Here is a 13,993-nt window from a genome sequence, read left to right as displayed (position 1 = left end):
GACATTCACAGAGTTGTCCTGAAGCCACTCCTTTGATATCTTGGCTGTGTGCTTAGGGTCGTTGTCCTGCTGAAAGATGAAGCGTCGCCCCAGTCTGAGGTCAAGAGCGCTCTGGAGCAGGTTTTCATCCAGGATGTCTCTGTACATTGCTGCATTCATCTTTCCCTCTATCCTGACTAGTGTCCCAGTTCCTGCCGCTGAAAAACATCCCCACAGCATGATGCTGCCACCACCATGCTTCACTGTAGGGATGGTATTGGCCTGGTGATGAGCGGTGCCTGGTTTCCTCCAAACATAATGCCTGGCATTCACGCTAAAGAGTTCAATCTTTGTCTCTCATGGTCTGAGAGTCCTTTAGGTGCATTTTGGCAAAACTCCTCCAGGCGGACTGCCATGTGCTTTTTTTTACTAAGGAGTGGCTTCCGACTGGCCACTCTACCATACAGGCCTGATTGGTGGATTGCTGCAGAGGTGGTTGTCCTTCTGGACAGTTCTCCTCTCTCCACAGTGGAATGCTGCAGCTCTGACAGAGTGACCATCGGGTTCTTGGTCACTTCCCTGACTAGGGTCCTTCTCCCCCGATCGCTCAGTTTAGACAGCCGGCCAACTCTAGGAAGAGTCCTGGTGGTTCCGAACGTCTTCCATTTACGGATGATGGAGGCCATTGTGCTCATTGTGACCTTCAAAGCAGCAGATATTTTTCTGAACCCTTTCCCAGATTTGTGCCTGGAGACAATCCTGTCTCTGAGGTCTACAGACAATTCCTTGGACTTCATGCTTGGTTTGTGCTCTGACATACACTGTCCAGTGTGGGACCTTATATAGACAGGTGTATGCTTTTCAAAATCATATCCAATCAACTGAATTTACCACAGGTGGACTCCAATTAAGCTGTAGGAACATCTCAAGGATGATCAGTGGAAACAGGATGCACCTGAGCTCAAAGGCCGTGAATACTTATGTACATGTGATTTCTTAGTGTTTTTGTTTTTTAGTAAATTTGCAAAAATCTCAAAAAATCTTTTTACACGTTGTGATTGTGGGGTATTGTGTGTAGAATTTTGAGGACAAAAATGAATTCATGCCATTTTGGAATAAGGCTGTTACATAACAAAATGTGGAAAAAGTGAAGCGTTGTGAATACTTTCCGGATGCACTGTATATAATAGCTCGTATGTATTCTCTTTGATCTTAACATAAATTGAACTGGAAGCAGCATTATCCCAGGCCTTTTCATAAGAGTCACATTGCAGAGACAATCCCTCAATGAGCATTGTATAGTGTTAAGAAAGTTAACCTCTGGTTGAGGAGCGTCTCAAACATAAAGCCTCGAAGTTGGAAAGGGGTTTATTAGTTAAAAGGTTTCATTTTAGAGTGGAAATGCCTAAGCTGCAAAAATTGGAAAAAAACATTAGAGGGAAGAGCTGTAACCTCCTGGATCTGGGAATATTGGGGAAAACTCGAATCTTTAATAATATCGTTTAAATAGAGAATGTTCCTCTTTTTCCAAGGAGAAAAATATATCTTATTTTTGCCTAGAGGGAAATCGGGATTCTGAAAAATTGGAATAATGGGAGAATGACTAGGAGCCAGCCCAAATTTTCTATTAGCATAATCCCATATTGATAGCGAGTGGGAAACAATCGGATGGGAGGCTACATTTTTAGGCCGGTGTGACCTCGGAAGCCAAAGGAGAAAAGAAACCGTAGAGAGACCCAACTCAGCAGCCTCAATAGCAACCCAGACCTTCCCATCATCAGGGTTACACCACTGCACACAGTGAGCAAGTTGCGCAGCTAAATAATATCTTTTAAAGTCAGGGATACCCAACCCTCCACTATGCGTAGAACGATGCAATGATTTCAATAGTACCCGAGGGTGTTTATTAGCCCATAAAAATCATGAAGTATGAAACTGTAAAAATGTAAAAACATAGGGAGGAATAAAAATCGGGAGATCCGAGGGAGCGCGTTCATTTTAACAGAGTTTACTCTGCCTATCCAAGATATAAAGTGACCAGACCAAGAATTCAAATCTGACTTTATTTGGGGAAAATTTGCCTGAAATAACTGGTGGTGGCGATGTGTTAAGAAAATGCCAAGATATTTGATTTTTTGTTTATGCCTATTAAATGGGAAAGATGTCTCCAAAAGGAGTTTCGTTGGCCCAGGAACATAAAAGTCCAGTATTTCCGTTTTACTGGTATTCATTTTGTAGTCCGAATAACCGGAATGAAGGTCAATTTCAGTGAGGAGAGGCTGCAGGGAGTGAGCAGGGTTCCCAAAGGATACAATAACGTCATCCGCGTATAACGCAATTTTATGCTCAGAGGAACCAGTTTTTATACAGATAATGTCAGGATTGTGACGAATCCTCGCCGCCAGGGGTTCCATGACTAGAGTAATCAGCCTCCGTTTTTACTGCACAAAAAATGTCCCGTTTTCGGGCGAAAACACATAGAATCTGGGATAAGTTCCTGGATACCTGTGTGTTCATGACGCGGCCACAAAAAAATTGGCACATCGGATGTTTTGTTTCACCTGCCTCAGGGCAGCTAAGAAAAATCCCTGATGGTGATGGCTTCCAGTCAGCAGCCCAGCACACAGCAGAGTGGGACGAGGTAGACTGCTGCCGGTGAGCAGCAGCAGTCTCCTCCGCAGAGGTGGGAGGGTGCGGTCACATTGATCGCAGCCCCCTTGGATCTACCCCTGGCCGAGGGGCTCACAGACCCCCCCCTCTTCAGTGCGGCCGTTCTTTTTTCTAAGGGGAGCATGGGCAGTTTACGGGGCTAATTGAATTAGCCCGGGGAGTCAATTAGCCGGCTGTAAAGTACCGAAGCTAATTGAATTCTCCCTTAAGGCTCTTAAAGAAACAGACCACCAGCTATGTCTGAATGCCTTGAGAAGGTTGAATCATTAAAATGTATTTGAAGACTTCCGGTTTCGGCTGCAACATGAACGGCAATGTCTGAGGGAGGCTCAGCTATCCACCACCCGAAATACCTTTTACTAGGCTGTTACAGCCTCCCTCCAGGTTAAATTCCTGAGCCCTCTTTTACACTGGACACGCTCGCTCTGCATGGAGAGGTATTTTCCTCCCATGCCGAGCAGACAAAATCGCCAGCGGCAAGATAAGGAGAGACGCCGCACTGTCTCCAAAATAGCGTCAGACGCTGCCGAGTATCGGGACACTGCCAGCTCTTCACAACCTTCTCTTCTGGATGACATTTCCAGGGCTTCAGAATCTACCTCCACTGATCAGGTACTGCCCTCACCCGAAGTCCCAGTAACATATGGGACTATGGTTCAGGCTATAAGGGAAACTATAGGCCCTTTGCTCCAAGCTCAAACTGCTGATATTAAACAACAACACCTTTCCCAGCTAACGCAGAGGGTACAAGCCACAGAGGTCCATGTGGGGGATTTATTTCAAGATGCAGCTGACCTGAAGAAAGTTGTCACTTACACATCAAAGTTATATAATCAGCTTTGGAATAAATTAGACGACCTTGAAAACAGGTCATGCTGCAATAATATTTGAATTATTGGTTTGCCCGAGATCCTGCAGGGTGTTGCCTTAACAGATTTTCTACGCCACACACTTCCAGCCATGCTCGATATTCAGGATGTCTGTGGGGACATTATAATTGAGCGGGCACACCGTATTGGGCCACAACGTACCCAGGAAGGGTCTAGATCCAGGGTAGTTATCTTCAAATGCCTCAATTATCTCCATAAGGAGGCTGTATGGATGGCCTCACGCAAGCAACGTAATCTGACTTGGCAAGGACACAAACTTTTCATGTTCCAGGATTATTCTGCTGACCTTACTAGGGCCAGGAAAGAATTCTCTCCACTTTGCGGTTGTTTGATTCAAGCTGGTACTAAATTCGCGCTTCTATACCCGGCACGCCTCCAGATCTATGATGGCTCCAGATTTAAGGACTTTAACACAGTTGCAGATGCTGAGAAATACATGCAAGGGTTAAAAGAGAAATGTGCTAATTCCCATGATTCAACGGGAACCTGAATATATCTCTCAGTCCGATATATGTCTCTATTAATAGCACTCATGACAGGCTGCGAAATGGGCTGATCTCGCTGGTAGAAGTTTGTGCAACACTCACAAAGGGTTATGAATCTATTTATGATTGTATTGTCTGTTAATACATATCTTCACATTAATTTACTGTGCTTAAAGGGTGGTGGTGGTTGAGGATTCCCTACTCTCATCCCATTGTTCACTGTTCTAAAATACCAGGAAGTCCGCAATGCCATAATATCCATGGTATTGGCTATTTGATATTATTTGATGACATATTGGTATCTTTATACTATATATATATGGCACCATCTTTGCTGTTTTCTTTTTTGTTTTTCTTGTATAGATGATATCTCATTATTTTCAATGATATGTTTTTCTTTTATTTTTATTAGATACATGCACTTTCTTGAGTTAAACTATTTCACTCAAAATGTGACGGTGGTGAACACGACAATGTATGATTCTTATTTAACTCTTCTATGTCTACTCTAAAAATTGGATCTTGGAATGGGGGGGGGGAGGTATTAACTCCCCACAGAAGCGCAAAAAAATTCTGCTGTATCTTAATAAATTGCATTTGGATATAGTATGGAAGTTGATTGCGTCAGCTCCTTTTGCATCTAAGGCGAGGGGGGGTGATAGTTCTTGTCAAACAGCATCTCTCGGTAGAAGTATCTTCTACAGTGGCTGATGCAGAGGGGCGTTACTTATTATGTAATGCACTTATTAACCGTCAGAATTACCTCTTTTGTAATATTTATGCTCCGAACCAATATTCTAAATCTTTTTACAAAAAGATGACAATTCTTAGTTCTCATCCTGATATACCTTTGATAGTTTGTGGGGACTTTAATTGAATCTCATCATCCCAACTAGATAAACAATTTCCAGCAGCAGGTGGAGGTAGACCCCCTGTGTTGGGAGTACCTGTTTTTGCGGAGAGATTGCAGTTGCTAGATGTATGGGGCGTACATTCCATCCTATTGAACGTGATTTTCATGTCTGCCGGCTGCTCATGGAACCATGTCTAGAATCGATTATATACTTATGTCTGACACTTTGGTTCCATTTCTACCTTTGAAGTTTTAGAAAGCAATCTGTATGTCTGATCATGCACTCATTTGGCTAGATTTTCATAGTAATATAGAGAGAGGACCCCATAGAACTTGGCGTTTTCCCTCCAACCTAGCAAATTCACTTAACTTTAGACGCAAAGTTGAATCTGCCTGGGAGGAATTCAAAATTTTATAATTTATCCACATTCACAGATGACCCTAAACTATTTTGGCAGGCGTCCAAAGCTGTCACCCGTGGTGACATCATTTCTTGTACTTCTTCTCTACGATTCAAATGTAGCAGAGGAATATATTAACGCTCAACAATCTTTGACAGATGCTTTTCAAATTTACCAGGCGTGTTCCACAGTTGCAAACAAAACAAAATACTTAGAGGCCAAATCTTATTTTGATGGTCTTTTTATTAATAGCGTTCCCGCTAGGCTGTTTTAGCGGGGCGCGGCGCCCTGCCCTCCTTCTGGAGGGCAAAAAGCACCCTGCCCTCCAGGAGGAGGGCAAAAAGCGCCTGCCCACACAGCCTGCGGGAGCCGTTCTCACCCGCGGGACGCAGTGTCCCGCGGGTGGAGAAACATGCGGTGACCCAGTCTCCGCCGGAGAATAGACGCCAGGCGCATGCGCCCGGCGTCTATTCTCCCTGTCTGCAGGGCTTGGGGGCTGCCCGGCGTGTCCGTAAGTGCCGGGCACGCCCCCAAGAGTGACGAAAAGGGGACGCATCTTATAGACACGACCCCTTTTCAGATGACCACGCCCCCTTCTCGGCCGCGTGCCCTCTCTAGCTCCGGCGCCCTGCCTCCCGCTGGAGCTAGAGGGAACACTATATTAAGATGGAAACCAAATATTAATTTCAGAAAGATTAGAGATTTGTGAATAAATCGGGTAGATTACTCACTAACCTACTAAGAGGACAAAGACCTCAGAGTTCTCCCCAGAACATTTTTCCAGCCAGGTTGCATCTAGAAGTAGCCGGGTGGGGTCCTTGATAAAAGCAATAATGAAATGTTTTAAACTCTGACCTTATAATGATTTAAACTTGAAAAAACATTTTATATATTAATTCTACTCTTCTTATTAGAGGCCCAGTCGTCTGATTATGAAAAAGCTGCAAAGTCTGTAGGATCTGGTCCTTTTTTATACAGCTCCCAGATACTGTCCCTTTTTGCAGGCTCCCAACGTGCCAGGTGGTAGGCTGTTTCCTGCTGGGTGGTGCACCCGCAAAAAACAGCCTGGGAAGAACACTGAACCTCATATGGTAGTTCATCCTCTCAGCCTGCCAAATGGTGACGCTACTACCTCAAATGCGCAAATAGCAGAAGTAATGCAAACATTTTATGCTGATACAGATGTGAATTCTGATATTTCAAATGAATCTACTTTCTGGGAGGGATTACCGCTGCCACAGATATCCGACTCTCACTGTGAGTCTGTAATAACACCCATAACTGAACTGGAGGTTTCCCGAGTCATTTCAGGCTTGAAATCTGGGAAAGCTTCTGGACCGGAAGGTCTTACTGTGAACTTTTATAAATGAATGACACCTAGAATTGTTCCAATATTAACATCTGTGTTTAATTTAATACTAAATGACAAAACTGTTCCTAACTATTTTTTAATTCGGCCATCCTTAATAATTTTCCAAAACCGGGTAGAGATCTCACTCAACCGGGATCATATCACCCTATCTCTTTACTCAATATCGATTCCAAACTTTTGGCAAAAATTTTGGCTGACAGATTAAAATTTATACTACCTTCAGTGATACACCAGGACCAAACTGGTTTCATAATGGGTCGGAACTCGGTGACAAATATCCGAAGGGTTTTATCGGCAATAGTCTCTGCACAACATTCAAATGATTCCATTCCAAAATCCATATTGTCCTTAGATGCCGAAAAGGCATTTGATATGGTGTGCTGGGATCATTTGTTTGGAACCCTGTTGAAATTTGGTTTTCCCCTGAAATGTATATCTTTTTTGCAGACGCTATACAATAATCCTACCTCGCAGGTATTATGTAATGGGTATCTTTCAGATCCATTTCTTATTGGAAGGGGGACAAGACAAGGTTGCCCGTTATCACCCCTACTATTTGCACTGGCATTAGAACCTTTGGCACGAGCCTTAAGACAATCTCCATTGTTTAATGGAATACTTATAGGCAAAGTAGATTTACGTCTAGCTTTATTTGCTGACGACATGCTACTATTTTTATCACACCCTGAACACTCTCTTCCACTGGTATTGAATATTATTAAAGATTTTGGTTCTTTTTCAAGCTATAAAATTAATTTAGAAAAATCTGAGATTTTACCATTATGTGGTAATGCATCCTCTTTGGCTGAGGGAAATCCATTCAACACGATCAATGTTGTGGATAAGCAATTCAAATACCTAGGGATTTACATCCCTCCTAGAATTTCAGCATTATACGATATTAACTACACTCCAATAATTAAAGAAATTACTTAGATGCTAGGTAATTCTAGCAATTTACCTTTTTCCCTTATGGGAAGAGTGACAGTTGTCAAAACAATTATATTTCCTAAGATTTCTTATATTATGCAGATGATCCCAATAAGAATCTCCAACACAGATATCAAAATTCTTTATAAAATTTTTCAAAAATTAATTTGGAAAAATGGGAGATCCTGGATAGCCCGTAATAAACTGCAATTACAACGCTCCCAGGATGCAAAGCGGCCGGAGGAGCCAGTAGAAGCGTCGGGACCAGGAGCGGGGTTTTCTTTATTTTTTTTATTAAGTCTCTCTCTACTGGGGGGGGGGCTACTACTGGGGGCAGTACCAGGGGGGGGGATTACTATGGGGGCACTACCAGGGGGGGATTACTACTGGGGCCACTACCAGGGGGTGGATTACTACTGGGGGCACTACCAGGGGGGGGATTACTGCTGGGGGCACTACCAGGGGGGTGGATTACTACTGGGGGCACTACCAGGGGGGTGGATTACTACTGGGAGCACTACCAGGGGGGTGGATTACTACTGGGGGCACTACCAGGGGGGTGGATTACTACTGGGGGCACTACCAGGGGGGTGGATTACTACTGGGGGCACTACCAGGGGGGTGGATTACTACTGGGGGCACTACCAGGGGGGGATTACTACTGGGGGCACTACCAGGGGGGTGGATTACTACTGGGGGCACTACCAGGGGGGTGGATTACTACTGGGGGCACTACCAGGGGGGGATTACTACTGGCGGCACTACCAGGGGGGGTGGATTACTACTGGGGGCGCTACCAGGGGGGTGGATTACTACTGGGGGCGCTACCAGGGGGGTGGATTACTACTGGGGGCACTACCAGTGGGAGATATTACTAATGGGGGCACTACCAGGGGGGGGTTACTACGGGGGGCACTACCAGGGGGGTGGATTACTACTGGGGGCACTATATAAGGGGCTTACTACTGGGGGCACAAGGGACACTGCATAGGGGGGGCGCCAAAAAATATACCCGCTTACCAAAAAAATTGGGCCAGTGTCCAGAACCATACACACTGAGCGGCTTTCCCCTTGGGCGGACAGCTTTCCATAGCACAGCGCTATGCAAAGCCTTCCTCAAAGCTGCTCATCTGCTGGTAATACCTCTGACATCACGTCACACTGCGCAGAGCCACGTCGGGAACAGCTGGACAACGTCAGCTGGAGTGAAATCTTGCCTTGCGCATCAACGTGCTCGCTGTGCGAATGGATGTGTACGGCTAGAGCTTGCAAACAGAGAGCAAATAGAAGTACTGTAGCAGGCTTTCAACGCAGCACGACCTAGTGCATGCGTACTGTTCAAAAGTTTTCAAAGTCTTTTTTTTTTATCTTGTTAGAAATGGATCCCAATACTTCTAATCCTGGACCAAAACAAAAACGCAGGTCATACGAAGCTGGTTTCAAACTAAAGGTTGTGTCAAGAGCAGAAGAGAGCAATAACAGTATTGCAAGTAGGGAATTTTGTGTTGACGAAAAACAAGTGAGGGAGTGGCGGAAAATTAAAGCTAACTTGGAAAAGATTCCAAAGGCAAAAAAAGCTCGACGTGGTTTAACGACTTCATATGAAGCTCTAGAGACTGAATTGCATAAATGGGTTATGGAGTGTCGTCAAAATGGTTACTGCGTGACACGTATGGGAATTCGCTTACATGCCCTTCAAATGGCTAAAGATGACAAATTAAAAGCACCAGGCATTGAAAATTTTGTTGCGTCAGCAGGATGGTGTACCCGCTTTATGAATAGGTTTGCCTTATGTTTGCAGCAAAGAACAAAGATTTCACAGAAGTTGCCAAAAGACCTTGATGAGAAAGTGATGTCATTCCATTCATTCATCATAAAACAAAGAAGGATCCATAACTTTGACCTGGGAGATATTGGGAATATGGATGAAACACCTATGACCTTTGAGCTTCCTAGCAACAGAACTGTGGCAAATTTGGGAGAAAAAACTATTTTACTCAGAACCACAGGAAATGAAAAAAATAATTTCACAGTCGTTCTGTCATGTTTGGCTAATGGAACTAAGCTGCGGCCTGTCATTATTTTTAAAAGAAAGACCTTACCTAAAAAGGTCAAATTCCCACCACGAATTACAGTGCGTGCACATATTAAAGGCTGGATGGATGAAGACGGAACAAAAAAATGGCTGGAAGAAATTTGGAATGGACGTCCAGGAACAGCCTTAAAGAAAAAACCATCATTGCTAGTTTGGGATATGTTCAGAGGCCACACATCTGATAACATAAAAAAATTGGCAAAGTCTTCTCAAGTTTCTTTGGCCGTTATTCCAGGTGGGCTTACATTTGTATTGCAGCCCCTAGATGTGTGTTTAAACAAACCTTTCAAAGACCGTGTGCGAAAAATGTGGCATGAATGGATGTCATCTGGTCAAGCCCGATTGACAAAAGTTGGAAATCTGACGAAGCCCGACATAGAATTGGTAGCAAAGTGGGTTCGTGATGCATGGGAAGAGATTCCAGAGGACATGGTGCAACGTGCCTTCAAGAAATGTGGCATTAGTAATGCTATGGATGGCAGTGAAGACAGCGCTTTGTATGAGAACGACAGCAGTGGTGATGACTGCCAACTCAGTGATGACGACAATGTCTATGCTGATAGCCTCTCACCAGATAAAGTTGAAGCTCTGTTTGGACATACAGATGATGAGGAGGAATCCAGTTTTGAAGGATTTTAACTCTCTTGTTTTAGCTTGGTTGCTGATTGAACTAAGGTTTTTGTACTTTTAAAGTTATTGTTGATACCATATTGGTTTTGTTGACTTTCTTTTCCACTTACAGAGCTAGTTTACTGTTTTTCTTTGAAATAAATGTTCAAAAACATTTAACCTACTGATGCCTCAATAAATGTAATTTTATTGGTATCTATTTTTATTTTAAAAAATTACCAGTAGCTGCTGCATTTCCCACCCTAGGCTTATACTCGAGTCAATAAGTTTTCCCAGTTTTTGGGGGTAAAATTAGGTACCTCGGCTTATATTCGGGTCGACTTATACTCGAGTATATACGGTATATTCTTTTCAAGCTTTACAAGAATGATTTATTTTAGCATCTCAATATTTTTATGCGTACTTACAATTGAGGCATTATGTAAGTTCATTACCTGAGGCAGTTCCTTCTCCGGAAGATACTGATTCTCTTTTTGTCTCTAGTTTCCTTAAAGAAAAAAGTCCCATACAGATTGCGATATTTATATGGTGACTTATTATGCATAGAAGAGGAAACATTCTGGTCACATACTGTAGCTGTCTGGCATACTGATATTAGCACAAAGAAAGAGAAGACAGGCTCTTTGCTGGGGCACTCTTAGATAAAGTTTCAAATAACAAAAACATTTAAAACATGACTTTTATTATACTTGCGTAAAATTAAGAGGCAATCTATATAAACACAAGTATGGTCAAAATATGCTTAGTCCATACAAATATAAATAGAAAACTCAGGTATAGATAAATATAACCCGCGCTAGACAGCGAAAATAATAAACCAAATCAAATCTGCATTCCACAACGCATACATGAAATACGCGACATGCTTTCTCCAGTCCATATATTGATGGTGTATGGGTATAAACAATTGATTCATGTAGTATCTGTCCCAAGTGTTCCAATCCTCCAATGTGGATTAACCTACGGCACCTGGTATTCCTAGGTGGTCTCCCATCCAAGTACTGGCCACGCCTATTACTGTATCGCTTCCAAGATCGAACGAGATTGGGCAGGTTCAGAAAAGTATGGCTGTAGGTTTAGTTCATTTGGCAATTATAGATGTTCCTTTACACATGGTTTCCACAGATTTACATGAAAATGTAGGACTATCACTCAGTGGATAGTCCAATTAGTAATATGACATTTTTTTTAAAAAGTTATGCATAGGCATACTTTATTCATAAAGTATATATTTAAAATTATTATACTGTATGCATGTTCTCAAAAAGTAATATCACCATTATACACACAATATAGTAGTCCTTACAATGAAAATAACCCAATCGTCACCAAATGCAGTGTTAATTAAAGACAATATTCATGTAAATTAATAAATACACTAAAATAGGTTGTAGTTTTAGTGTATTATTATACCCATTGGCTTTTTTTGTGTGTAAGTTTCATCCATTGGAATTTGGAGATTGATAAGGAACATCTACACCTCCTCTTAGCGGTTTTGGTTACAGTGTCAAAAAATATTATTTTGAACCACTGGATATATCCCTCCTCTCCATCACTTACAGAGGTCAAACAATTATTGTTAAAAAATGTATTTAGATAGACAAGCTGCTACCCATAACATAGAAAAGGGTATTGTAAAATTTTACCGAAAAGGGGGGCCTTATATTGAAACTCTAGATGAAAATACCCAATTCAATATTTTTAAAATCTTTGAATGAACAGATTGGTTCTTGTATAGAAGGTTGTCGATATCATCATGAGACTGATACACTCTGGAATTTAATGTTCATTTTATCAGATGAGTGCATATTGTGTTACAGAACGCTCTTATTTTATTTGTTTTATTTATTTGTTTTATTGTCTGTTTTGTTTTTTTCTTGTTGTTTTATTTTATTTAACTTACTTTAATTTAATTTTATTTGACTTCAAATTGTTTTTATCCATTAAATTCTGAAAATCTAATGATATGATATATTGTTCATATTCATAGATTTGGGCAATTAGATTGTTATGCTAATTATGTGTGTTAGCCACATTCAATATTTTTTGTCAGACTATTGTTCAAATTTATACACATGTCTGTATTATATCTGTGTGTTTTTTGGAAAATCAAATAAAAAAATTTGAAAAAAAAATGTATTACAAAGTGTGAAAATGAAGACATTGTTGAATTGCACCAAAATATGAGGTGCTTCAGCAGGAAGTGGAAAAATGTATATAATGTATACAGGGACATTAGAGGGATGCAGAGCACACAAGTAAAAATTTCAGATTTACCATAGCTCTGGTGCTAAAAGAAAATTAGAGATTCTCTGGCTGAGAAGGTTTGTGAATACTTTGGAGAAAGAGAGAAATATCTCCAGATGCTGCAGACTCTCGCTCAGTGGGAGAAAGAACATGACGCAAAAGACTGGGAGGTTGTTTGCCTTGAAGCAAGTTTTAAGGAGCAGATACAGACACTCCAATCCAACTTGGCCAGAGCCAGAGCAAGTTCAGAGTGTCCGGGTGAAAAATGTGCTTCTGGGAGAAGGTCACAGTAAAGCAGCAGAGCATGTTGAAGCTTTGAAGTAAGAACTTGAAAGTAAAGAATAAGAACCTTGGTAAAAGTCTGTTAATTACACAGAACCAGTTGCACAAGCTCCAGTTGGAATTGAGTGCCAAAGAACAAGAGCTTCAGTATAAAATAAGTGTGTCAGAATCTGAAATAGATGGGCAAAAGTTTAGACTGAGTGAATTTGAAGATATGGAGAGCAATCTTCTACAGTCTGAGAACAAGTTGGAAAGCGCCATGGGAAAAATTTAACCAGCAGGAAGAGCAGCTCTCTGCGACTCAGGAAAAAGTACCATGTGGAAGCGGGAAAAGCAGAAGAGGAAAATAAGTTGGCTAACACTCTGAAGTTGGATCTTGGACTGATATTGGCATCCAGTGTGTTTTACTGAACCTAATGGGACAGAAATACAAAAACTGAAGTAGCAGTTACTACAGGTGGATTGCGAGAAGGCTTGTGTGGAATTTGTAGAGTACACGAAAGGACTTGTATAATGAACAGTAGACAAACAGTGAGTTGCTTGAACAAAGTAAGCTGTTCTAAAAGGATAATATATGTCAGCAGCAGTGGGACAACGAAGATGTCCTCATTAAATGTCCCTGTGTGCAAGATGGTACAGAAGTATTAAAGTTGGGAAACGCACTAACTCTGTTACAAAAGTGGATGAGATACCTTGCAGGGACATTCAGCTTCCCATTATGTCTGAAGGAGTGAAGTCTTCACAAAGGGATAGAGTTCCAGATAATAAAGATGTGTTTAAAGTTGGTGCTGTGGAGCTGACAAATACAGATGATTGTCATTTGTCCCTTGAGGCAAAGGTGCGCAATATACAGAAGCCTACAGAGATATTGATGGCTTCCAAGGATGAGACTGTGGTGTCCTCATGTGATCAGTGATATGAATGTGACCAGGTCACACAATTTTGCAGTGGAAAATCAGAGCCTTAATATTGAGTAATACTCCTGTATGTGAAACAGTCTTCATGCAACCAGGATGAATTTTGCAATGCAGCTGCATCTGTCTGTGAGGAAGTGTCTCATACTACAAGGCATGAAGCAAGTAAACCAGCTAAACAGAAGCTGAGATTAAAGACCTCTGTGGAGGGTGAACTCCTCAAGACGTTTGGACATGCTAACTGC

The 13,993-nt window shown here is 41.9% G+C and overlaps 2 protein-coding genes and 1 pseudogene across 2 annotated transcripts in view; 1 reads left to right on the top strand and 2 right to left on the bottom strand.

Annotated features, from left to right (window-relative positions):
• Positions 1-13,993, bottom strand: part of LOC148442531 (uncharacterized) — a 122,079-nt gene that overhangs the window by 68,820 nt on the left and 39,266 nt on the right. The gene's annotated exons all lie outside the window — the stretch shown is intronic.
• The window catches only part of LOC148442532 (uncharacterized), a 34,403-nt gene that overhangs the window by 14,016 nt on the left and 6,394 nt on the right, over positions 1-13,993 (top strand). The gene's annotated exons all lie outside the window — the stretch shown is intronic.
• Positions 11,263-11,381, bottom strand: LOC148442533 (5S ribosomal RNA; annotated as a pseudogene).

Source organism: Taudactylus pleione, unplaced genomic scaffold (assembly GCF_031769625.1).
Source record: "Taudactylus pleione unplaced genomic scaffold, aTauple2 ptg001472l, whole genome shotgun sequence".
Lineage (NCBI taxonomy): Eukaryota > Metazoa > Chordata > Amphibia > Anura > Myobatrachidae > Taudactylus > Taudactylus pleione.
Note: the sequence above shows the minus strand (reverse complement) of the source record. Positions and strands in the feature narration are given on the sequence as shown.